Source organism: Lampris incognitus, chromosome 9 (genome assembly GCF_029633865.1).
Source record: "Lampris incognitus isolate fLamInc1 chromosome 9, fLamInc1.hap2, whole genome shotgun sequence".
NCBI classification, from domain to species: Eukaryota; Metazoa; Chordata; class Actinopteri; order Lampriformes; family Lampridae; genus Lampris; species Lampris incognitus.
The window spans coordinates 25,846,174-25,861,635 of record NC_079219.1 but is presented as its reverse complement, the minus strand read 5'-3'; the positions used below and the strand labels follow the sequence as shown (position 1 = coordinate 25,861,635).

Here is a 15,462-nt window from a genome sequence, read left to right as displayed (position 1 = left end):
CCTCTAACTCTTCTCTGTGACACCTTTCCCCATACTAAATCCCATCGCCAGTCACACACACACACAAACACACACACACACACAAATACACACCAGCACTACCAACACCGCTGTCCCCCATTTCCTGTCTATTGATCAAAGCATATGAAAGATGGCACGTGAACTGTATCCAGCCTTGAATCACACTATCATTAATGACCCAATGATCAAGTCATTTTGATGGGTACCACTTGCCAGTTGTGAGGGGTGTGTGTGTGTGTGTGTGTGTGTGTGTGTGTGTGTGTGTGTGTGTGTGTGTGTGTGTGTGTGTGTGTGTGTGTGTGTGTGCGTGTGCGTGTGTGTGTGCGTGCGCGTGCGCATACGTGCAGGCACATCTGTGCGTCTGTCCATATTTGTTGTCCTACGAGAGATTAGCAAGTGAGAGCACCACAGTGTGGTCAGGCTCCCCCAGCGAAGACAGAGAGCTGTGACTGACACCTCAGGGGTCCGACAGGCCCTCCAGCTGAAACACAAAACTGTTGATACAAGCCCCCTGTGCAATGCGGATCAAAGCTGGGAGCTAGGGAAAAACCTGCACTTCTGAGGGAAATGGCTCTGCACAAAACACATTTCACTGCTACAGGCAGCTAAGACAATCTGGATTGTGTCATAGCTGCCTCAAAGCCGCAGCCCCACGCTGTGTGTGTGTGTGCATGTTTGTTTGTGTGGATCCAAATGCACGTGCATGTATGTGCATGAATGGGCAGAGGTGGAGCTGGCAAACACATGTAATGAGGTAGATAAAAGTGGTGCCTAATGCTTTCTGCAGCTGCTAGTGAGATGGGAGCTGGCAACGGGAGCAGAGAAGACAAAAAAGGAAAAAAAGAAAGGTGGACTAATAAAAAAAAGCAGCGGAGAGGCCACTCCAGCCTTCATCCTCCCTTCAGTTAGTTGAAGTGTAAGAAAGAGAGAGATTGCATGGAACAGGGAGCCCGCAGAGGGGGTCTAGACCTACAGGCCCGACTGACAGTCCATAACCGTCAGGATGTGGAGAAGTACCACGCTCTGTGCAGCATTCCCCAGATCTCTTCCAGAGGACTAAAACTATCCCACGTCAACGTTTTTCATTTAATCTTTTGATGTATTACACAAGGATGCTATTGATCAGTAACCATAGCTACTGTTTTCCAATTGTCCGTAGGTTTTTTTCCTCATCTGTATGATGATTGGCCGATGTGCCATGTGTGTCACATTTTTTAAAACATTTTGTTTGTTTTGATGCAAGTGAGTGCAGCAAATGTGATGAAACCCCATCGCCTCCCTGACAACAGTGCCTAGACGTAGTTTGTTGACACACAGGAAATGTTGTTATCATGTCACATGATGAATGGATGAGTTTATTTTTCATCTTGTGGCCATGGAAAATTGCTGAGTTTTTTCTCAGTTTAACCCCAAAAACCAGTCAAACTCAGAATACAATTTTACCCCACATTGGCTAGCGAATTTCTCTCTGTGGTAGTTTAAGGATTGGTGGCTCTGTGGCCCCAGTGCCCACATCTCTTCCTTATACAGTCTTGGCAGGAGGCTCCACCCTGGACTACCAACACATAAACATATGAGCACACATACATAGCATACTTACACACACATGTTCTACTCTCATCTATCTGTCTGTCTGTCTATCTATCTGTCTGTCTGTCTGTCTGTCTGTCTATCTATCTATCTATCTATCTATCTATCTATCTATCTATCTATCTATCTATCTATCTATCTATCTATCTATCTATCTATCTATCTATCTATCTATCTGACCCCATTAGCACCTGGTAAATGTGTTCTGTATCCAGACACATTAGCCATATAAGGAAAAATGCATGTTAATGAAAGGTGTAAATGCGTTGTGATTGGATCTGCCTGACCACATCTGGAGGTAGTCCGGCTCACATTGTGTTTGGATCTTTAAGTACGTATAAACACAATCTGTACAACGTGCTGGCATCCGTACCTACACCACATCATCATTCCCGCTCTGACCTCTGACCATGAATACCACTGAGCACTCCTCGCATCAGAAGTTAGGTGATGAAACTGATGACTGTGTAAAGAAAGTAGGCTATACAGTGAATGGTAGAAATGGAAGATTCACGTCCCTGCAGCCATCAGGAAATGAGATGCTTATTAGCTTTATGGGGTGACAGCGCTGTCCAAGCAAAACTGGACATTTTCTACAGCAGTGGTGCCCAGCCCTGCTCCTGGAGAGCTAACCTTCCTGCCGGTTTTCACTCCAACCCTAATTTAAAACGTCTGATTCAGTTAATGAAGGTCTTGGTCAGTAGGTAATAAGTAGAATCAGGTGTGTTAAATTAGGGTTGGAGTGAAAAACGGCAGGATGGTAGCTCTCCAGGAGCAGGGTAGGACACCACTATTCTATAGTAATGGGTCCATCTGTGGCGTGTTGACACCTAGCATACAGCTGTTTCGCCACTACTTCAAATTACTCATGTGCAGGTTTTGCTCTGGACGACAGAAATCTGATCTCAATGAGGATAACGAGAACACACTGAAAATACCAGGTGTAAATGCAAAGACATGATCGGATCGGTTATTATCCAGATAACATATCTGGATACAGACCACATGTTAATACCAGGTGTAAATGGGGTGATTGTCTATCTATCTATCTATCGATCGATCGATCGATCGATCGATCAATCGATCGATCGATCGATCGGTCTGTCTGTCTGTCTGTTTGTCTGTCTATATGTCAGGTGTACATTCACATTCATCCAGGCATGCATATGCATACAGAAAGATTCAAACACATACATGCATATATGCATACAAGGTAGCACCAAGAGCAGCACTGTGCACATTCTCAAGGGCCAACCCACCACTGCCCCATTTTCCCAGCACACAGAAGCCCAGAGTCTTTAACTACTCTGTGTTCATTCTTTCCTTTCCTAACCAGAAATTATTCCCACCACCTTCCGTCTTTACTGCTCCTCTCAAATTTTGGATTATTGCACACGTCAGAGTTGCATGATAGATAGGCCTGAGATTGGCAATATGCAGTAGTTACCATTACCATGTCGTGTGATATCCTGCACTTGTACCACACTTAACTCCACATGCTCATCCAAATAGTGAGAGGGAAGTCATATTGAGAATCTATAATTTTGAAAACTAATGTATGTTTACTACCCATAACATCCCGTGGCTGTCTTAAAGTGTCAGTAGCCGTTTGTTACAGTTCTGTTTAAGCTCCACCACTAATTACATCGAACGTCATAATCGAATGAGTGATCAAAGCGGTTGTGCTGTACATTATATAGGGGCTCCATGATGTAATGCCACCCTGGGAGAGAAGAATGCGATTTCAGCCTCACAATTAAGAGTAAGGCAAAGGATAAAATAGCAAGTATGTACAGTGTAAACATCCTGACCTGCGTGTATCTTAGTCCTGTTGTACTAAGGCAGTGTGTTTGTCTGTTTCTGAGGCTGCCCAAAGCTCGGGTTCCCTTTCAGCTGTAACGTTTTCAGGGCACCCTGTGTGTTTATCATTTTGAATGGATATATCTTCAACAAAGGTCAAATAAACCTAACACAGTAAGGCTAGAGAGTGGGGTCTTTCTGCGGCACCCGGGTTCATTTGGTAGCAATTAACGCAGTTTTAGTTGATCATGGGATGTTGAGTTTCTGTTCCTTCAAGGAGCCGGTCCCTGGCGGCTTCTCCATGGCACTGGAATCATGACACCAAGATGTGGGCTTCCCCCTCTCCCTCGCTACAAGGCCGCTGTCAATTTACACAGCTGAAATCATTTTCCTGACTTAAAAAAGCGGGATTTTTCCAAATACATGAGCGCCGGCTGAGGGAATGTCCAGCATGCCTTCAGCCCTGACTTTCTTGTGGTTTGGGCTCTCTGTAAAATCTCACAGATCTTTTGCTCCCACTCCTCTTTTCTTTTTCTCTCTCTTTCTCTCTCACTCTCTCTCTCTCTCACCCTCCCTCCCTCCTTCCACTTTTTCCAGTGAGATTTCGTTCAGCAGAACAGTTAATCGAAAGCTTCTTCTGTGCAGGAGATTTGGGACAACTGCATGGGGCCAGTGGTTTGAAATACCCTCTGATGGTGGTGTGTCCCGTTCAGAAGCAGACGAGGACTTTCAGACCCACACAGCAAAGGCTCCCATGGAGTCTTTACACGTGTGAAACATTGCGAAATCACTGTTGAATCTTGAGCACTCTTAGGACCTACTTTAAAACGGATTCTCTTCGTCTTCTCTTGTGTGCGTACATACATACCAGGGTGTGTGTCTACTTGCGTCTTCATGGCTTCCTTGTGTGTGTGTGTGTGTGTGTGTGTGTGTGTGTGTGTGTGTGTTTTCGTCTTTAAATATCCTGCCCATTTCCCACAACCCCCTCACCTAGATGGCACAGCCTTGAATTCCATCACACACTCTGTTACCTCATCCTCCCTCGGAGGGAGACTCCGGGAGCATCCCGTCACCACAGAGTATGTTCTTTATTTTTGTTTTGATCCGTGTACACGTTTGTGTTTCCATGGTAACAAGAGAGCAGTCTGCTGTGTCAGTGGTGATGCAGAGCAGGCATGATGTGGCTCTATCAGGGGACTCTCCCTGTCTCTCTCTTTCCCTCTCTCCCTTTTTGTGTATACCCTATCTGTCTCTCTATTCTCTCTATCTAGCTTGTTCTCCTCTCTCCCTCTTTTCTGACTCTCTTTTTCTTTTAAGTCTCTGTAGCCTTCGCTCTCCCTCTCTCCATGTCCATTCACCATTTTCCTCCACTTCCTCTTTCTCTCGTTCTCCCCCTCGTTCTCTCTCTCCCTTCTGCTGTCTCCCTCCCCTCCTCCCTCCTACTTCTGTGGGTTAGACTGGTCCCAGTCCCAGTGTGCTGTGGCCAGCGAACCAACCCCTTATTGCTCTGGCAGGGCTGCCTGGTTTGGCCTGTAGATATGTCATAATAAGAGGTTTTGATGGGGATCTCCCCTCTACAGATAAACACAGCCCTCTGAAGGCAGGCCCTGCATGTCACTAATGAAATACCCTGGCAGACAGCAGTGGCCTGCAGTAGGCCGCGGTATGCACCCTCTTCCCCCAGTAGCAGCCTGGGATGGGGATGTGTGGATGGAGGGATGAGGCGATACGGGTCCCAAGGGAGAGAGGAGAGATGTGTTCTGTCTCTCGCTCAGCCTGACAGTAGTTGTTTTCATTTGCTCCAAAGAAAAGAAAAAAACATGGGAGTTCAGCTTTGTGCTTCTCCTACATGGACCCACATTTTTTAATTTATACTCCAAAATATTAATCTTCCTGTGATTTGTCACTAACACATGCTTAACCAGCATCTCAAAGATGATGTGTGAAGCATGTTGAGTTTCTAAGCAGGAAGGACACTAGTGATGTGTGTGATTCTGGTACTTGTCCATTTTATCTCAATCATAGTAGGCAGTATTTCCAGGCGGTGGCCGCTGGTGTGTTTGCTTGGTTCCATTCACATGCTCCTCATCTATCATCATCTATCAAAACCTCTCTGCAATTGTGTAGGTTTTTGCAGTACCAAAAGTATGAATTACAAAAAATTAAATTCACACAATAGTGCATTATGTGTTGTAATCTCATCATCGGCAGTCACTCGGGGTGGAGTATGACCCTCCTCCCTCTGGGTCCTCGGGTGGGTGTAGAGGCCGATCCTGGAACCACATAATGGGAGGACACCTGCACTTGACAACTTTTTATGTGGAGAGGCTGATGCGCCTGCAGCCACCACACGGTCCTTGGCAGGGGGGGGGGGCAGAGTCCAATGGCATGGAGAACCAAGACGATTGGGGACCGCCCTCTGTTGCAGCCTTCATTCACCTTCCCTGCTGTTATGACCTGGAGACATCGTCCGCCAGTTCCACTGTTGAGGTCTTTGTTGGATCATGCTTTGTCTGGAACCTCCCCCTTTGGTGACCCTACCAGGAGCCAAGCTCTGGATGGCATAGCTCTTGGGATCATTGGTACATGCAAACTTCTCCACCACGACAAGGTGGCGATTCAGGAGGATTTCAACAAGCCACACATGACACAAAGGCACGCCCTCTGATTTAAAATGAACTACCATTGTGTAACCACAGCAAATTGTTTGTGAACAAACACGGAAGTTTGATTCCCTTTATGATCGACCGTAAGATTTAACAGTTTGTTCAGCCATAAAAAGCGTTTCCATTTTCATTAGTTGGAGACATATGGGGGTGAAGGCTGGGTGTGGAGTAAAGGTGCCGATAGGCCTTCGGCACACCGACACTCTTCAAAGGCCCAGACCTGTCACACCATCAGCAGCCACCTCAGTAAATTCACCACTGGTCATTGGGGCTCGCAGTGTGCCGCCGTGGTAGTTGAAGGATTAAAAAGACTTGCTTGCATTATACAGTCTAATCTCTTGTCCTCACAGTGGGGCAATATACTGAGCGAGACACACAGACGTCTGGTAGACATCTGCCTCTTCCTCCGCTTTTCTTTTTCATGCAGTATTTAACACCCCCATTAATTTTTTGCTCTTGACTGGCCTTTCGCTCTCTTTTATTTTTTATTTTTTTGTCCTGCCTTCTTGTCTTTCTTTTCCTCATAAAAACCCAGAGTTCCCAGCAAATGGTTCATTAGATGCTTCAGTGCACACTTGCCTCATCACTCACTTTAGTCGGCTGCCAAGTGCCCCATTTCTCCGTTTGTTTACACCAGTGAAAGGAGCGCCGGCCTCGCCTCGCTTCGCTGCTGTGGCGGAGGAGAGGAGGAGGAGGAGGAGCTGGTTCAGGCCACACACAGTGACACCTAGGACCTACACATATACACACTGATTTAGGAGTCCTTTTTAAACTTTCCTTGCTACTACACAGTGTTGATGATACATTTGTTCATAGATGATGATGGCTAGGTATCACAAAAAAAAAAAAAACTTGTGGTATATCCGTCTCACGAGGAATCGCACACACACATTTCCAAAAGTTGTGAAGTTGTCTCCAAACAGTGTAGTTACAGTAAACCTCATTTTTCATTAAGAGGAGATGAACAATAAACTCCAAAAATAAATATTGGAACAGTAGTCTTGAAAACATTTCGGTTATGAAACTTGTGAAATGGCCTTTATTGGTACAGCATGTTCTCTGCTCTGTGTAGATGTTGGGTCTTCTCAGCTACCCATTCCTCTGTTTGGGCTCAAGTTCTGCTCTATCTAATTTGGTCTCAAGCTTTACATTTTCAAATGAGAATCAGTGGCTCTAAATTCTCCACTCAACACTCCTGCTACTCTAGATTTATCTTCCATTTTGTACAAAATATGCCAGTGTGTCATTAAAGCTGAGCTGTGGGAGAAACCAACTCATTAAATCTCTCTAATTGCGCTGGTCCTTTTAGGGCTAAGTTACTATTTTGAACTTGCAGATCGTCTTTATGTGCATACTAGTACAGTACTGTATGGCATTTGAGCCTGTTTAATGGCTCAAAAGCTAAAACCACAGCCTGCGTGCACGCGTGTGTGTGTGCACGTATTTATTTATTATTTATTTAGTCTTGTTTGATTCGGTTATACTACATGATTATCGTAAATTCTATGTAGTTATAGCGTATTAAAGGCAAATGTTTCAATCATCGTAATGTAACTCAGTAGTCCATCAGGGTATTTTAGTTAGGGGGCAGAAAAAGGCTGTGCATACCTCTTAAAGGGAAATGGCACCGTGCCATGGCAAGTTGTTGAACATGAGCCAGCCAACAGCAGGGCCAAAGAGCAGACCCACCCAGCAGTCAAGCAGAGGTAGATTGTCTAATAGTGCTGAAGATTTCCTACGATGTGGACGGCTTTAAGAGCTCTGGGGGGCACATTCCCTTTCTCTCCTGCTCTGCTGGTCTGTTGGGCCTGGAGCTGAGGAAAGCCATCTTATTTGGATGATTAGAGCTGGGCCCTTCTCAGCCATTTCTAATTCATTTGGTTTCTTTGCCACCCCCCCATTCTCTCTCTCTCTCTTCATATATCCACTGCCTTGCTCTCTCTCTCGCTCTCTCTTTATACATCCACAGCCCTGCTCTCTCTCTCGCTCTCGCTCGCTCGCTCTCTCTCTCTCTCTCTCTCTCTCTCTCTCTCTCTCTCTCTCTCTATATATATATATATATATATATATATCCACAGCCCTGTTCTCTCTCTCTCTCTTTATATATCAACAGCCTTTCTCTCTCTCTCTCTTTAAATATCCACAGCCCTTCCCTCCCTCCCTCTCTCTCTCTCTCTCTCTCTCTCTCTCTCTCTCTCTCTCTCTCTCTCTCTCTCTCTCTCTCTCTCTCTCTCTCTCTCGCAGGGCTGTGGATGTATAAAGACAGAGTGAGAGAGAGAAGATAAAATAAGCAAGGAGTGAAGGGTCAGCCAGAATAAACATTGTTTTTTGTCAGTCAAGCAAATGAAACACCTGGTGCTGGTAAACCCAGAAGAGATATTTCACATCACCCTGACACTGTGGATTAATGCAAGATCAAATTGTTTTAAAAACGAGGACGACCGCTACCCAGAGTAAATCATATGTCCCTTTTTATTAAAGTTTGCCTGAGAATTTATGTTTTGAATCATTGGGGGATTGCTCATGCAGAGCCAACAGATGAGATTGGGGAAAGGCCGGGATAAGTTCTCATGTTGAACTACCTCTAAGACAAAGTGTCATAATGTGAGGAGGAAGTTAAAACTCAGCCACTGAGTACTGCTACAGCTTTGAGGTGGGTTCTTTTACCCCTTCACCTTTATTTTTTTTTCTTTTTATGCTGGTGATATTTGTCTTTCTTTTCTGTGGGAACCAGATTGATGGATAGATTTTCTCAGTGTCCCCGATGATCCGGCAAACATATCGTATAGCATGCTAGCCGATTTCCTGGAATGGGAGAAAATGTCATTGCTAGCAATGCCATTAGGGCGAGGGGCTTGTTTTGGGGTTTATTAAGCTGCTGTTAGAACAGCAGAACAGAGGAAACCAGATGAATGTGAGTGGATATGATCTTTGATCTGTGAACCAGCGAACCTTACCGCTATGTTCAATCAAGCTAACCACTTGGTATGAGGCTATCAGTGTTCCTCAGGCTCTTGTTAAGTCTTCATATGTGGACCATAAGCCATCCCTCTTTTTTTGCCGACTTAGAGGCCCACAAACAGGTTTTTAGTCGGTGAAATTTATGTGAACCATGAATAAAGACAGTCATTGATATCAATCTGTCTTCCTATCTATCGATTGATCTATATATCTTTCTTCACCATCTTTCTCTCATTCCCTATCTGCTCCCAGTCATGCATCTTCAGTCTGGTATCAGCCATTGCTCTGCTCCCATACCACTCTCCATAGCCGTCAGTGTGCTGTACCGTATGTGCCCAAGCAGGGAGCCGTGTAGCCGTATACAGCGTCTTGTTCTGTGTTGTGGTGTCTGCTGACTTCTGTGTACAGCCTGCGGTTCATTCCATAAATATCTGTGGCCTCTCTGATGTTATTCTCAGGGCTTCTTCTCTGTGAGAAGCTGCACCACAACACTTGTATTCCTCGGCCTGCACTTAGAGGTTTAGGGGGATTAGGAGGCAGAAAACCCCAGCATAGCTCTGCCATAATTTTCAGGGCTACTTTGTGTGCATACGGTATTATTCAGATGTCGAGGATGGAGAATGGAGAGAAAGAAGAGTAGAGAAAGAGTATTAAGGAGACCGCATTTGTTGCCCCCCCCCACACACACACTCTTTTTCATTCCTTACTTGCTTACTTACCAGTAACTTGCTTCACAGCCAATCACTCACTTGTTTTCTTTTCTTCTACTCAACAGGTCTTTCTGACCTCACAGCTTGATTCATTAACAGCGATGCTATTCTTTATTGTGTTCTATTTTTCTCATCTCCCATATATGTTTCCTCTTGTGTCCTGGGGGACACACGAGACAGCAGTGACAGGTCTCTGACAGGTTTCCCAAAGAAATTTCCTCCCTCAGGTCTAAATCCCCTTCACCGTATAAGAGGGGGGGAACAAAGTCGTATCAATGCCCAGTGATCCCTGTCGTAACAATAGCGTGTCAGCGTCGGCCATGGCTTTGGGAGCCTGCATTCCCGTGTAGAGCGGCACACAAGGTGACAGACCTTATTCCAGAGCTTCCCGGAACTGCCCTTGTGTTTTCCATATCCGGCTGTCAGTCAGGTCGGGATGCACAGTGACAGAGGCGATAGGGATCACCCCTCAGCTGTCCGGCACTCGTAAAGGGCTTGATCCTGTGGGTGACCGCTCAGCCACAGTGACGGCGGCCTGTGTATCTTTGATCTGGTCTATGTGTGTGTGTGTTTATTGTGAGTGTGTTTCTACTTTGTGTGTGTTTGTGTGTGTGTGTGGCTCTCATCCTGAGGCAGGATGTAAGGGGTTACAAGTATACTCACCCTTACTGTGGAGCTGGGGAGCTGTCCCCGTTCTGCTGCAGCTTGTAATACACACACTCTACTGGTGTTACTCACGGGTGTCGCCTTGGGCATTGTGTGAGTGCAGGGGCATTAGGGATGCATGATATATTGCTCAGCTCATTGGTACTGGCCATTAACTGCTTGAAAAACATGTTATTGGTATCAGGGCGTTTATCAAATTTATGATATGATGATGCGTTAATTGTTTGCCGACAGCAACGATAGACGTTGATGGAAAGACCACTCTCACAACAGCCTACGGCGATATGTAGACCCTTCTAATATTTACAAAAAAACATGTTTCCCCTTGAGGCAACAGTGTGATAGTCAATGTTTTTTGGGTTTTTTTTTGTTTTTTTTTTATTTTCCCCCTTTTTCTCCCCAATTGTACTTGGCCAATTACCCCACTCTTCCGAGCCATTCTGGTCACTGCTCCATCCCCGTCCGGGTACCGCCACGCTACCCGGACACCCCCCATCCCCACCCGGACACCACCGATAGTCAGTGTTTTACAGCGAAGCTTTCAAGGATCGGCCTGTTGTAGAATAAATGCAAGAGCTAAGATTTTGGCGTAAGATTTTTTGCCAAAAATAAATTTCACATGTCTTCTCCATTTAACATGAAGTATTTAAAGCTCATCTCCTTCAGTGAATTTGGACACTTGGATAGTGTAGTGTTTAGTAATAAATTAGGACAGGTGTTGATAACAGTGTTTTTTAGACATCTGCATTTGCACCAAGCATCACAGTTACAGTTTACTGATAGGTAAACTGCACTGCTGTTTACTAAGACTCATAGCAGTATTGCAATGAGAGGAAAAATATCAGGGCCGGTACTGGCTGAAATGTCTATGGAAATGATCAAAACTTTCAATATCATGCATCTTTAACAGGCATACCACGAGTTTACACATATTTGCTGTGTGTGTGTGTGTGTGTTTGTGTTCGTGTGTGTGTGAGTGAGTGAGTGAGTGAGTTTCGGTTTGAATCTGTGTGCATGCATGTGTGAATATGCATATTTATAGAGATGCTATCCAACACCAGCCTGGCATGTTATTGTGTTTTTGTTCCAGATATCCCTGCACATGACATGTTGATGTTCTAGCATCCTGTGTGGTGGTTTCAAGGCAGCTATTGTGCTGTCAGAGAGGCTTTGACTAGCTAGTCACATAGCAGTACGAGAGGCCAGGCGTTGGGCAGAGGATTCTCAGTGGAATGCAGAAACACTGATAGTCTGGGTGTCGCCACTGAATCGGACTTCTTTCTGTAGTATTTGTGTGGAAATCATTGCACATGAGCCGCGTGTCAGAATGTAATGCAGGGTGTTAGTCGGTAGTCCAGAGGGATGACTGTTTGATTCGCTGAAGGTCCGTACATAGGTTCAAGACATTGTCGTACATGTTTGGTGAAGTTATTCATTTAAATGTAAATTAATATAGCATAATAGCTATACTCTAGTTTATAGATATTACTAATATGATTCAACTTTGTTTAAAGTTATTGCGTCAATTTGTGTTTCCATTTAACTACTATGAATACCTGAGGCTCCTTTGTGTGTGTGTGTGTGTGTGTGTGTGTGTGTGTGTGTGTGTGTGTGTGTGTGTGTGTGTGTGTGCATGCCACAGCTTCTTGCCAAACAGTAATCAGCAGTGGGCTACATGGCTCCTCAGACCAGAGCAGAGTAAAGGGGTTCAGAGGACAAGTTAAAAAGAGAGATCCAAAGCCAGAAGAGAAAGAATGTGCAGATGCTTTCAAATGTCCATGTGTGAAGCCACAAGCCCTTCTGTTGCTCCAGGAAGCCAATGGGAACACAGTGAAGTAATTGTTTAATGCTTGTGTAATAAGAGCCACAATAAAACCCCAGGGAGCCCAATCAGATTTGAAAAACTCGGAGGTTGGCATGGGATGAAGTTCTGAACAGCGACTTCCCCTCTTTACTGGTCATTTTTAAATACTAGGGTTCGTGGAATACTTATCAGTTTTAGCTGTACACATTGTTACACTTAACTCTGTAAACCTTCAAATGGCATTTTCAGGGTTTAAAACCAGGTGTGAGATATTGTTTAAACATAGTGTTTAATCATTTTCCCTTTTGCCATTTTACTTTCCAACCTGAAATAAATGAACAGAATGTGTATAGGAATTTTATATACACACCAATTGAAACCACACAAAAAGTAGTGTGTTCATGTTCTTGTGTTGTGTGAATGCACTTTTTTTTTTTAAAATGTCTTCCCCTTTTTTCTCTCCAATTGTATCCGGCCAATTGCCTCACTCTTCTGAGCCATCCCGGTCACTGCTCCACCCCTTCTGTCGATCCGGGGAGGGCTGCAGACTACCACATGCCTCCTCCGATACATGTGGAGTCACCAGCCGCTTTTTTTCACCTGACAGTGAGGAGTTTCACCAGAGGGATGTAGCATGTGGGAGGCTCACGCTATTCCCCCCAGTTCCCCCACCCTCCCAAACAGGCACCCCGACCAACCAGAGGAGGTGCTAGTGCAGCGACCAGGACACATACCCACATCCAGCTTCCCACCCACGGACACGGCCAATTGTGTCTATAGGAACGCCCGACCAAGCTGGATGTAACACGGGGGTTCAAACCGGCGATCCCCGTGTTGGTAGGCAATGGAATATGACTGCTACGCTACCTGGACACCCCATGAATGCACATGTTTGACACCCCTGTTACTTTTCATACTGACTATGTCTGTCACATCAGAGCTGTGGTTACTGGGTAGGCAGATGGGTTTATCTCCCAGTCTACTGATTTGCCCATTAAGCTAATTGGTTCTTGCGTTTTTCAAGGTGTGATCTTGTGTGTATGCATGCATGGTATGTGTTTTTTTAATTACATAATTTCTTCAACCTATGTCATAATTGGGCAATGCCCTGATAAAACAAGCTCTCTTAACTGTGTCCTGTTACACTTACCATAGCTCTTTGTACACGGAATCAAGGTCACGAAGTAGACAGATATGTACCGTATGAGGCTGCAGCTTAACGGCAGACTACAAACTATATTTGCTTTGATTTGACTTGATTTGTTTTTATTTGGAATATGTAAAAAAATAAACAACAAAATATAAAGACAACAATATTGAAATGAACAATAAACCTATACAACAAACTCAATAAACAAATTCTCATAAACAACTAAAGTTAGATATTACATGTTCGAAAAGGACTAGGAGGAAGTATACACATATTTATTCCTACCGCTTCTCCACTACTCAGTTAATTCATAATCTTTATCTTATATACAATTTATAAACAATTATCCCAATCCTATTTACAACCCAAATATCACCCAGTGTTAATAATATAAAACTTGAGCAGTTATCATAGCCCGTCCTCATCCCTATACCGCTTAAAAATAAATGGTTTGTACATCTTTCAAATGTTTGTACTGTGCTTGAGTTCCACATCCAAACTTTTCCACAAATTCATCTCACAGATCAAAATATACATACTCTTCATAGTTGTACAAACTCAGTTTCTTTAAATTAAACTTTCCTCTCAAATTTTAACCTCTGTCTCAGTTGAAGAAATATGTTTGTATGCTACCCGGTAGTAAATTATTTCTTGCTTTATTCATTATTTGTGCTGTGTTAAATTCTAGAAGATCCATAAACTTTAAGGCATGTGACTTTAAAAACAGCGTGTTAATGTATTCATGAAATTCTACATGAATTATTCTTATGACCCTTTTTTGCAGTATGCATGATGCTTTTGTAGGTGTTACCCCATACCTCCACACAGTAATTCAGATATGACAATACAAGTGCACAATATAGTGTATACAATGCTTTATGATCCAGAATGTGCCTTGTTTTTCCCAGGACTGCAAAGCTCCTCCCCAGCTTTGCTCACACATATTTTATATGAAGTTTCCAGCAGATTTTATGGCCTATTATCACACCTAGAAATTTATTTTCATATATTCTTTCTATGTCGACATTGTCTATCATCATTTGTACTTGATTGTTTATTTTACAATTTCCAAACAACATAATCTTTGTTTTGTTCAAATTTAATGATAATTTATGTCAGACCTTTTGTCTTTTCTTTTTTATGTCATGATCACTTCCAAAAGCTGTTGTAAATTCTCTCCAGAACAGAAAATATTGGTATCGGCTGCAAAAAGAATATATTTCAATTTTTTTTATACTCTGTATATATCTTGTATTTGCAGAATAAACAATTACGGGACTAATACTGAGCCTTGAGGGACTCCACAATTAGTATGTTGATTTATGCTCACCTATCTTCACAAATTGTTGCCTGTTTCTTAAATAACTCTTCAACCGATTCAACACAACTCCTCTGATTCCATCCAACCATTATCCAAACCGCTTATCCTGCTCTCAAGGTCGCGGAGATGCTGGATCCTCTGGTACCATACCTTTCCAATTTATCAAGTAATATATTGTAATCAATGATATCAAAAGCATTTTTTAGATCTATGAATATTCCTACTGCACACGTTTTTATCTATATAATTGCTAAGTTCTTCTATTAATTCAATTAGCACCATTGATGTTGCTTTTTATTTAGAATCCATACTGGCCATCAGTCAGAAATTGGTGCTTCTCAATGAATTTGTCTAATCTGTCAGTAAAGAGTTTTTCCAATATCTTGGAGAATTGGGAAAGTAAAGAAACAGGCCTGTAATTTGTGGAGCGGTGTCTATCCCCAATTTTATATAATGGGATAACTTTTGCAGTTTTCATTTTGCTTGGAAATTTACCAGTTTTAAATGACAAGTTATAGATGTGAGTTAGTGGTTTTGCAATACCATCGATGACCATTTTGATTATTGTCATATCAATTTCATTCCAGTCAGTAGAAGTTTTGTTCTTACATTTGCTTACAATATCCAGGATTTCCTTTTCTTCTACTGCTCTTAGAAAAATTGAAATCGGATTGCTCGCACTATAGTCATCAGTCCTCTCTTTGGTTTTTGTGGGTCACTGATTTTTTCTCCCAAGTTTGGTCCCACACTTAAAAAGAATTTATTAAAACCAC

At 43.4% G+C, this 15,462-nt stretch overlaps 1 protein-coding gene across 1 annotated transcript in view; it reads left to right on the top strand.

Moving 5' to 3' along the window:
- The window catches only part of LOC130117622 (intermembrane lipid transfer protein VPS13B-like), a 457,273-nt gene that overhangs the window by 249,746 nt on the left and 192,065 nt on the right, over positions 1–15,462 (top strand). The window lies entirely within an intron of this gene.